An 11,330-nucleotide genomic window follows, 5' to 3' on the forward strand; every position below is an offset into this window, starting at 1 on the left:
TTCTTTATATGCCGTATTAACATTCTTCCAATCGAACAACGTTTGTAAACGTTCTGCCAACTTCCTACCAAGCACCTATTAACATGTACATGTCTTTATACAACCTAGTAACATCTTATCAAGAATTGGATTCTATCAAGAATTGGACCCTATCAAGAATTGGCTACCGTACTTCAATTGAAGCATGTTCATAGATGGTCTGTAAACATTCTACTAACCGCCAACCAACACAAGTCTTTTGGCTCTTTAGTAACACTCTGGCAATATTTTACTTCCATGTGCTTATGTACTTGCTACTGACGTCTTGCTATCCCCCTAGTAACATTTGTCCCACATACGACCTAGTAGCATAGTGTAAAAATGTGTCAGTATGCGTGAGCATGTTGGTAAAAGGCAGTATGAAACCCAGAAGGTACATGTACATGGAAAAATAATGCGAGTTTTCACTGAAAGAGGTTTATTCACACAAAAAATATTCACACAGAATTGTGAGAGAAGTAGTAGAGAAATCAATAAAAATAATAAATTAATAATAACTTAGTTGATTACGGCATGGCAGCTGTCGCATAATCTCTAGGAAGCATCGATTATAATGCATTCTTTACATTCAGAGCTGATGTCCAGAATGTTTGCAGAATGAACCAACCCTGCACAGAAACAAGATGGTCAGTGTTAACATCATGTTCAGGTTAGCATATCACATACACAGAACAGCTTTTTAACAAGGTTCAGATGAATCCTAAAATTGTAACCGTCATCCCTGTTTACTTGCAGAGGAGATGGCAAGGATTGGGAACATATTGCAATGCATATCATTTGCTGCGTTGTATTTACTACATGTTATTAAAATTAGGAAAGTGTCCAGAATGTTTTCTCTACCAATTATCTGCATAAATGAGTTACTCACTCAAAAAGTTAATTAAATGGTTTATTCATGGTGAAACTTGTAGCGCGCACAATAGACACGGACGCAGAGACGGTGGACACGCGAGCGTTTACTCACAGCTGGTTATTTTTGGAAGGACTGAACGTAACAGCGCCAGCTAGCTGCACCGAGCATGTGCAAAACGTGTCATCCATTTTTATATACATTATTACAAATTACAAAGCTTCAAGCAGTATTCAAGAATACAAATGCTTTGTCAGTGATAGCAACCAATGGCTGACTGACGCATCTTTAAGCACGCCTTATTATATGGAACGCTTCTGTAATTTGACGTGATCGTTTATTTTTACTCAAAAACAAAATATCAGTGTCAAAATATACCGGTTCACAAAGACATTGGTTGCAATGGTTAACAAGCGCGAATGATTTTCTTTCACATTCGCACTTGTCTAACCAGTGCAACCTACGTCATTGTGAACCGCTCCGCTGAAACATATGTAATTGTGAACCATGAAACTATACGCTCAATATTTTACTATCTCTCATCCTGTGCAGCCAGAGTACGAAGGAGCAAAGAATGATTTCATGATCAGACAATATTTAACACACATTAAGTCAATGCGAACACTGTGAAAACGAAGTATTTGTACGCTTCTTGTTTATAGCAACTTCAAGCGAACCGCATGACGCGGGGCAGCTGACAAATGTAAGACAATCGTTCTTAAAACATTTCACGCCGTTACAGTTCGCGCTATAATAACCTGCCAGAATGCGGCGTAGGAAGAAATAAAATAACATCAAAATAAAATGTTTATGAAAAAAGATGGAAAAGAACATACCTTTTATTATAGTTTGGAGATAGAGAAAACTTCGGCGCATAGCAGTCTTGAGGAACAACTATTCGCTACTTGTGCAGTTTAAAACACGGACAGTGCCAATATTGAATCACTTCACACGACACTGCATCGCAGCTGGCAGAGAAGTTCCAGAAACGCTCACATCACGGAACGAAGAAAGCACCGTGGGCTTCGCAAACACCTTGCTGGTTGGCTTGCATTGATGAATTAGCCACAACACATCATAAGAATAAAAAGCAGCAAAAACAGCTAGATTGCTGCTACAATACGCCACGAAACACCTACATCGCTCGACCGTACCATGCCGGCGTCGCAAAAGAACTGATGGCGATTGCGATAGTCACCCTCTTTGCCTCGACTCGGCCAACTGTCAAATTTTTGCGCATGCGCGGGAGAGGCATGCTACATTCTTTCCATCCACCTGCTTCGCCTTGACCGCCGCGGAACTAAAGCCCCTCTTTAAGCCGAAACATGCCCCCCCCCCCCCCCCACCCCTTCCCCACTACTTTGCGATGGTTGACTCACACCTAGACATTCGTCGCCTCTCAGTGAAAGTTGTGGCTGGCCTTTTGTACGCACCCCTTTCTGGGAAGTGCACTTAGAGGGAGAAATGCACCTCATGGCCGACGCGACGTTGACAAAAAAAAAAACTGACAAGACAGCCGGCTCAATTTGTTGGGCATTTAGGGGCTGTATAGTTTTATCTTTCTAGACAATTATTGTTCTGAAAACCGACATTTTTCTCGAAATGTAATAAACATAGAAAAATATCATATTGGGTAAATTATGTGGTTATTCTATTTTGCGCAAGAGCATCCTTTAGCACTTGCTGCTTTCAAAGACAAAGCTTTGCTCCCTAGCGCCCAGCGGTGAAGCACATTGTAGTACTATTTTTATACTCAAATACATGTCCAAAGCGTGGCGGCTATGACGTTAGCAGTTTTCAGACGCCCGAAGCACGGCAAAAGCATGGCCTTTGATATCCTGGCTCTTGGTATACGGAATGCCATTATTACGGATGTCATGATGACCCGTTGTCGGAACTCAAAATTTTGTCGCCGTGTTGTGGAGCAAGATCACTGAATGTTAAGCGTGCATAATTATTTCTTTTCTATCTGTTTTCACACACAGCAAGCTACCATCGCCATAAAGCACATCAGTTGACATAGTTACTTTGCCTTCACTTTGATGCAATGTCCATTTCCTTTAATGTGCAGCAGCCGTCAGTAGGAGGAAGGGACGAAAGCGCGCGAATAGGAACGCGTAGAAAGCTACATTTTTTATACAGTAAGGGTAATTTAATTATTTTTTCACAGAAAGGTGTTACTTGCACAGAGTTCGGCTTTTCTTCCTATTCGAACTGTGCGCTTCTCAGGTCAATACTCGCTCTCACTCAGCAGCAGCTGTATTTTGCAGCCTTTTGGACATTTGAGCGGCAACGTTCCAGCGCCGTGTTGCCCCGAGTTTCGGCTCTTTTTATTCTTTTTAACTAATATCTTGACACTACTATGCTGACACGTTTGAGCTTAGGGCGTACTATTTATATCGCAGAATGCACTGACCTGATTATCTCGTTGCAAAGCTAATTGGTGGCATTGCAATAGCAGTGTGTGGTAAGGGCAAATTTGCGCTCCAGCCCCACGCCACACCACCCGCCTTACCGCACGCGTGTGGTCGGGTGAAAATTTGCACATTTCGTAGACTGGTACAGACATTTCGGTTTACACTGCATGTGCGAGCCCAGTGTATGCCAAAATTTGTGAACCAGTGGGTGAAATGTACAGTTTTCTGCACGACCGCACGCGTCACGGCTCAAGCGTAAATGGGCCTTTAATTAACCAGCCCGAAGGTCGGGATAAAGCTCTGCAATTGGTGCGCGGCCTGCACAGTAGTCCGCTATCACACCGGTGAGGTGGTGTAGCGCAAGCAAATTTTCTCGGAGTGTGCTGACGTCACCGTACGCTCACGTAGTCCAGTAGAACCTTTAGAAAGATTAGTTCTAACAGTTTACGAATATATTCCTTTAAACATTTTAGTAGCACTCCGTCAACAATTCGCTACCGACTTGGATTGGGACTATGATTTAAAACAAAGAGCTTGACTCCTGAGTATGTCATATGTAGGCATTAATGTGTGTTAGAAAAATTTATCAAAAACTCTCAAGTTACTTCCCATTCTAAATATTTTTCGGCAAACAGTACGAGCTGTGGACCTACTGAGGATACATGTCCTTCAAACAAAAAAATATAGTTCGATGACGTATAGTAAAACATTCTTAACACAAAAGTAACGAGCCTTGTGACGCACTACTAAAGTGGTTATAGAGACAAAAGCTAGAAAAATACATGTTGATGGGGACCTTAAAATATTCTATATGCAAAAGTAAGAAGGAAGTCTTTTACGGTGTATTAAAAATATTCTTTATACAAAAATAAGAAGGAAGTCTATTAACGGTGTATTTAAAACCTTCTGTATACAAAAGTAAGAAGAAAGTCTGTTAACAGTGTATTGAAAATATTCTTTATACAAAAGTAAGAAGGAAGTCTTTTAACGGTGTATTTAAAACATTCTTTATACAAATGTAAGAAGAAAGTCTGTTAACAGTGTATTGAAAATACTCTTTATACAAAAGTAAGAAGGAAGCCTTTTAACGGTGTATTAAAACATTCTTTATACAAAAGTAAGAAGAAAGTCTGTTTACAGTGTATTGAAAATATTCTTTATACAAAAGTAAGAAGAAAGTCTGTTAACGGTGTATTGAAAATATTCTTTATACAAAAGTAAGAAGGAAGTCTGTTAACAGTGTATTGAAAATATTCTTTATACAAAAGTAAGAAGAAAGTCTGTTAACGGTGTATTGAAAATATTCTTTATACAAAAGTAAGAAGGAAGTCTTTTGACTGTGTATGAACAAATGTTACTAGAATGTAAATGTAAATAGACTGTCAATAAAGTAAATCGAAAGTTGGTAGGAGTTCTAAAGAATGTTAACGTTCATTTTTATAAGGGGAACTTGCTGTGCACTGGCTGTTCTAAGCAATAAAACCGAAGGCATCATGGTCACTTTCTGTAATTCACGGCAAAGTTTCTCGCTAATCACAGATACAGCAGCACCTGTATCGACGAGAGCAAGACATTTGATGCCATCAACAGACACTTCAATAACGTTAGCGGGGGAAAAACGAGGACTTTGATGTTCCGACGATGACGCAGTTCGTGCCTCAGGAACTGCGGAAATCAGTTTTCCGCCTCAGTAGTACTGGCACTGGGCCTACGACGCATGGGTGAGAGTGAGCGCCGACGAGGGGAAGGTGAGCGACGAGTATTGTAGAGCTGTGACTGCGGTGCTGGTATGTCATCAGCAGCGTAGACTTCCGGTGGTGGTCGCTGAGGCATACGGTATGGTCGGAAGCCGGAGCTGGGTGGTCGCGCGGTGCCCACGAAGGCCGGCAAGGCCCGGCGGCAGAAGCGCGCTACATGTCCCGGTGTACCGCAGGCATAGCATATTGGGCGGTTGTCAGGAGTACGCCAAGGATTTGTGCCTTGCTGCTGTGCGCTGAAAAAGGGAGCGACCTGCTGGCGAGGCGAGGGCGGATGAGAGAACACCGGCTGGAGAGGCGCTGAAGGCGGAGGAGAGAATCCCGGCAGACGAGGCGCCCGTGCAGCGGCTTCAGCATACGTCAGAGGCGCGGCCACGGGAGCCGGCTGACACGGAGGTGGAAGAGCTTCGGTCACTTGCTCTTGAATTACCTGTCGGATCGCTGGAGCCAAATATTGAGAAGGCTTCTCCGTGGTCGGCAAAATCGAGAGCTGTCGCGCGACCTCCTCGCGCACAAATTCTTTTATTTGCGTCAGCAAAGTTGTGTGGTTATCGCCAATAACCAATGCTGCTAACGAATCTTCCGTAGGCGGTGGGCGCCGAGCTAAGATGCGTTGTTTCCGTAGCTCGTCAAAACTTTGGCACAAGTTGATAACTTCGGCCACGGTATGCGGATCCTTCGCTAGCAACATTTGAAATGCGTCCTCATCAATGCCTTTCATAATGTGTTTTATCTTGTCCTGTTCCGCCATTGACGGATTCACGCGCTTACACAGGTCAATGACATCTTCGATGTAACTTGTGAACGTTTCACCGTGATGTTGCGCGCGCCCCCGTAAGCGTTGTTCTGCGCGAAGCTTGCGCACAGCGGGGCGCCCGAACACTTCTGTGAAACTTGTCTTGAATCTGCTCCACGTTGTGAAATCGTGTTCGTGGTTTCGGAACCAGAGGTTCGCGACGCCGGTTAAGTGCAACTTTGTGCAATGTGGACAATGCACAATGTCCAATGTTGTGCACAATGTGCAACTTTGTGACGTCGTCCCACTTGTTATGCTGGCTCACCCTTTCGTAAGATGACAACCAATCCTCCACGTCATGATCATCGGTGCCGCTAAAGATGGCAGGATCACGCTGGCGCAATGCACCGGAAACGATGACCGTCGGAGGCTGTTGTGCATCTTCCTGGGTGGTTTCGTCAGGCATGGTCGCAGCAGTCGGTAGCGTCCGGCTTCGGAGTTCCAGTTTTCGAGGTTACCCCGCACCTCCACCAAATGAAATGGGGTTTATGTAGCTCGTTCGAGGGATCGCAGGTAGCTCTAGATCAGGAGTCCTAGCGCTTCGCATCAACAACCCGCGCTCGTGTCTCGCGCCGCAGCGGTGGCAGTCCGCACAGTGCCACATGCATATTACCCACTACAACTACAGTGCCACATGCATATTACCCGCTACAATATATAAAAACTAACACCCGAAGGGAGGCAATGACTAGGTGCCTAAAATTCTAAGAGCTCCCGTCCCTGAAAAAGTCTGCTTAGCTAGGGACGTTGTTCAAGTGTACAATCTATTGATCAAACTACACGTTCTGATAAAGAAGGTTCTCATCCCTGTGTTCGCACACTTATGTTTCGTTTTACACAGCATAGTAAGACGAATGTAACTGTAACATATATTCAACTGGTTTTAATGCGACAATTCTTTTTTTTTCAGCCTATACAGCTGTCATCTATTCAAGAAAATGACAAAGTTTCTTGGAGTTATCGTTACATTTCTGTTTGCCACCGTCTTGTCATGCAATATGGTGAACGGTGAGTCACATATTCTTGTATATTGTAGATTCGAAATGTTTCCGAAAGGTAACGTAACGTTCCATTTGTGCATACCATGCATCAATGGAAAATATCGTGAAGCTAAATAACTTCTACGTTGACGTGATTACCAATGTAGGCGGATATGCTGTTCCACTTTCCGTCGCGGGGGCTTTCATTGGAGCGGGTGCTGAAGCAACGTGGATACAGGCACGTTCGATGACCTCATCACCCGCCGTGGCGGTGTGGCGGCTTTGGCGTTGCACCTTCGCGTCCGCGGGCGAGCGATAGAAAGCCGACTGTGGCGGCCTCGTTTCGATGGGGGAGAAATGCAAAAAGAGCCCGTGTACCATGCATTGGGAGGCCGTTAAAGAATCCCAGGTAGCAATGTCACGTTGTTGTGTAATGACAAAAAGCATAATGTAACCACGTGCGTAAGATTAGGATAATGTGTTTGAGCGAAACGGTATACGTTATGCAAAATGAGCTTATTGAAGGCCAAAAAACCCTCCCATGATCGCAAAGAGGCTGTCAGCGGAGCGTTCTTTGGAGGCACAACATAGAGTTCTTATCGGTTTATAAATAATGTAACTAAACGAATTGTCATCATTAACTTCGTCGTTGCGGACGCGCAGCAAACTACTGTGCTCACTCTGGCCTAATTGTGCAATTAGCTTATTTGTGAAAGTTATCAAATAGAACTGCACAGATCACCTGTTTGTGTCTTTCTCTCCACAGGGGATTGTTGGTTTAACTATACCAAGATTGTAGATGGAGGCCATTATGGGTTCGAGAAGCCATGCTTTGGGATCGTCTGTAATGGCAGTAGACTAGAAATTGAAGAGTAAGGCATCAGTTTTGTTATGACTTATTGAACAGTTTTTTTTTGAAAATGTCCTTAGGTGCAGGTGCTTTGTAAATTTTGTTTGACATGATCACATTGGGTTCTTCAATTATTATTAATTTTATAGCAGGCTGACCACCAGTGCGTGCGGGAATAGCTGTTGCCTGACGGTGTATGTGGAGATTTTGTTGCCATTTCGAATACCGAAAAGTGAGCCTTACGATTGGTTACCATAAGTTTTAGGAGCTGACTCCGAGTACATGTCCTAGAAGGGATAAATCCGTGACTGTCCTAGAGAGTGCAGATTCAACTTGCGTTTGTAGCGCATTTGAAGCCACCGCCGCAGATGCACAAGAACCAGCTGGCTTTCTTGACAAATATTTTCTTGAATCCTAACGTGGGGATGATAATCACATAGCCAAATACTGTCTCTGTCATACACGCAGCTAAATGTTTCCAGAAATGAAAAATATATAAATACAAAATAATTATAACGAAGTCATTACTGCATGGATTTTCACAATGTTAGGGCAAATTGTTTACAAATAATGTTTGAACACCCAAAAACTGCGCTGATAATTTGGAAAGCATGGCTCGTGTCACCTGCTATGTCTAAAAGCTAAAGGCCCCCATTTGGAAGCTTCGAAACGCAAATCACAGCGGATGGCAACCTGCTGAAGTTAGTAGGAAACGCTAGGAAATGCATGCAGTAGTTAAGCATTTTACATGAGCAAAGTAGCGCACTGAGAGCTCTTACGAATGATTAGCTGTAGCTTACGTATAGTAAATAAGTTATTTCAAGTATACTTATACGGTTTACTGCCCAACATACGCATTTTAAGAATATGTAATAGAAATAGTGGAGGGTGCATAACATCTTTGTTTTAGTCACAATGTTGAAATTCATAGTACTTTTGAGATATTCATAATGAGAGTAGGAAGAATCGCGTGCAGCTGCACATATTTATTTTTACTGATTTGTCGGGACAAGTTTTGCAAAATACAATATGTGCTGTGCACGTTGTGCTGTGCATATCGCTTCCTTTTGTCACTTTTTTTCCGACTAGGTTCCTTAAAGACCGGCATGATCATGCAATTCTAGAGTACCAACTTCCCCCTGTGTCACTACTCAGGTGTCAAGAAAAGTGATTCTTCAAGGAGTCTCAAAGTAGTGAACTTGTATCAGAAACGTCAATGCATTGTATCAGAATCAGAAACCTCAAACTTGCGCTTTGCGAATCCAGTACATCAAACGCGGTGTCATGTATTTCAGCATTCGTGGTAGAGCAATCCATTTTCGCGAGCATGTTAGCAATGCCCTTAAAAGCAATCCTACCGAAACCACTATTATCTAAAATATTTGCCTGGATACTATTTCATTTCCTAGGGATAGGCATCAGACTCCTAGGAACAAAGTTTCACCAACACAACCGTGTGTCTGCAAATCAATACCTTTTTTTTTTCATGCACAGCTGCCCAAAGGAGAAGCCAGACAGCAATTGCGTACATCGAGCGCCCGGACCCTGGCCAGATTGCTGCAAATTCGGTTATGCTTGCTAATCCAAGTATACGAAGAACCCTTGAATAAAGTATTTTTTACCTTTAGCATTGAGACACAAGTTCTTGGTCGAATGAAAACAGCAATTTATTTATCCTACGTTGCGGGATGTACATACAGGAGTCGAATCGTAGCTTATTAGGTTACCGCAATTTTACGCCTTAACTTTAAAAAACACTATGATTCATTACTTATTACCACATTGACCTATGCAATGCAAACTTTCTGCACGGTTCATAAGAGAAGCGTTTAACTTACACGCGTTTCAATACGCTATATGGTGCTAAGTGCAAAATTATTCAACAAATTTTGCACTTTTGATGCGTCTGCTGCAGGCCCCCATTGTCGCAAAATACTAATCTGGTGACGTATTTGGGTGGTTTTTTGCGACAACCTGAAAGCGCAATACTATATATATATATATATATATATATATATATATATATATATATATATATATATATATATATATATATATATATATATATATATGTGTGTGTGTGTGTGTGTGTGTGTGTGTGTGTGTGTGTGTGTGTGTGTGTGTGTGTGTGTGTGTGTGTGTGCGTGTGTGTGTGTGTGTGTTTAACTTATTTGTCTCGTAGGGGCACTCGCACCTCGGCGTTGGTGTTCTTTAGGTTAAGCGAACGAACGCCTTTCCTCTGGCACAATCTACGGGTGAAAAGCATGGGAGGGCGAGCAGGAAGCGCAGCTCCCGAGCAAGGGGCGCACGCAGCGCACCTTACACACCCTCTGCGGTGCTCACGTCAGAGCTTTTAACGAGCGTGGGTGCGCAGCTGTTGCGAGCAAGCGAGCAGGTGCGCCCCGCGAGAAAAGCGAGAGAGGAAGGAATGATGTCACATCCGCTCTGCTAGACAACCGTCCAGTCTATGCCAGGTAACTTTTTATACTTTATTTAGTCGGTTAACTATGATGCCACATTCTTGCGTGTGATGTCATTAGTGACATCATTGCTTCCGGGTTTCCAGAAATTCCGCCAGCGTCGTGCTCATGTGGCGGGTCTCTAAAATGTGCGATTATGTGCTTTGGTGTGCGGTAATCAGTGATTTCTAATTAATAATAATTTTTCTAGTCACTTCAGTAACTCAAGTTGTAACGAAACTTATGCTCTGTAATGAAACCCATGAATTTTGTACTATCCTATAATTTATAATTTTTTCTGATTTATCTTGAATTTCGTCCCTGGTGTTCTCAAGAGGTGAACCGGAAGTGCTGCGCAAGAAGCAAGAGTGTCCTTCGATGCTCGTGCCACTAATAAGATATTACGCCCCTGCACTATGTAGCCTGCGGCCTATCTGATGGAACGACAACACTGCCCTAGCTTTTGACGTAGTTGCGGTAGCTGACACTAGAATGTCAAAATGTTTTGACAGAGTTATTCGCTTCATAGTCCTTAGCGAACGCCACAAGTACAGTTTTCTTAACAATTTGTCATTTTCCAGGTCCCGCCCCCATCAACGCACCAACCACTAGCACCTCAATAAAAATCCCCTCATATCGTATTCGTAGACATACTGTGAAGGGAAATATTTGGCTTTTCTTTTCTTGGCGTGCCGCTTCCAGTGCAGCGCATCAGTTTTCATTTGAACAAGTTATTTCCAGTATCATCTATCCTTCATCCCTGACAAGAACCATGTAAGTAAGTATGCAACAAGACAGAAAGTGGTTGATTTCTAAATGGGAGCCACCATTTCGGAGTGCTTTCCTGTTTCACCCTGTGCACATTTGCCTTATGGCCCTCAGTCGGCGCTGTATAGCGTATGGCGCTGTAAAGGTGATGCACATAGGATGCCTTAAGAGACAAAGCCGCCGATATCATTACTAATATGGATGAGATAGTTCAAGTGGCTGAGGAGTTCTATAGAGATTTATACAGTACCAGTGGCACCCACGACGATCGTGGAAGAGAGAATAGCCTAGAGGAATTCGAAATCCCACAGGTAACGCTGGAAGACGTAAAGAAAGCCCTGGGAGATATGCAAAGGGGGAAGGCAGCTGGGGAGGATCAGGTAACAGCAGATTTGTTGAAGGATGGGGGGCAGA

At 43.2% G+C, this 11,330-nt stretch overlaps 1 long non-coding RNA gene across 1 annotated transcript; it reads left to right on the forward strand.

Moving 5' to 3' along the window:
* Positions 1 to 6,773: 6,773 nt before the first annotated feature.
* On the forward strand, positions 6,774 to 9,316 carry LOC135920827 (uncharacterized). Its single transcript, XR_010570333.1, has 3 exons — positions 6,774 to 6,867; positions 7,606 to 7,711; positions 9,184 to 9,316. It is a non-coding gene; the product is annotated as an uncharacterized lncRNA (long non-coding RNA).
* The last annotated feature ends 2,014 nt before the right edge of the window (positions 9,317 to 11,330 follow it).

This window comes from Dermacentor albipictus, chromosome 8, assembly GCF_038994185.2.
Source record: "Dermacentor albipictus isolate Rhodes 1998 colony chromosome 8, USDA_Dalb.pri_finalv2, whole genome shotgun sequence".
In the NCBI taxonomy this organism is placed as follows: domain Eukaryota; kingdom Metazoa; phylum Arthropoda; class Arachnida; order Ixodida; family Ixodidae; genus Dermacentor; species Dermacentor albipictus.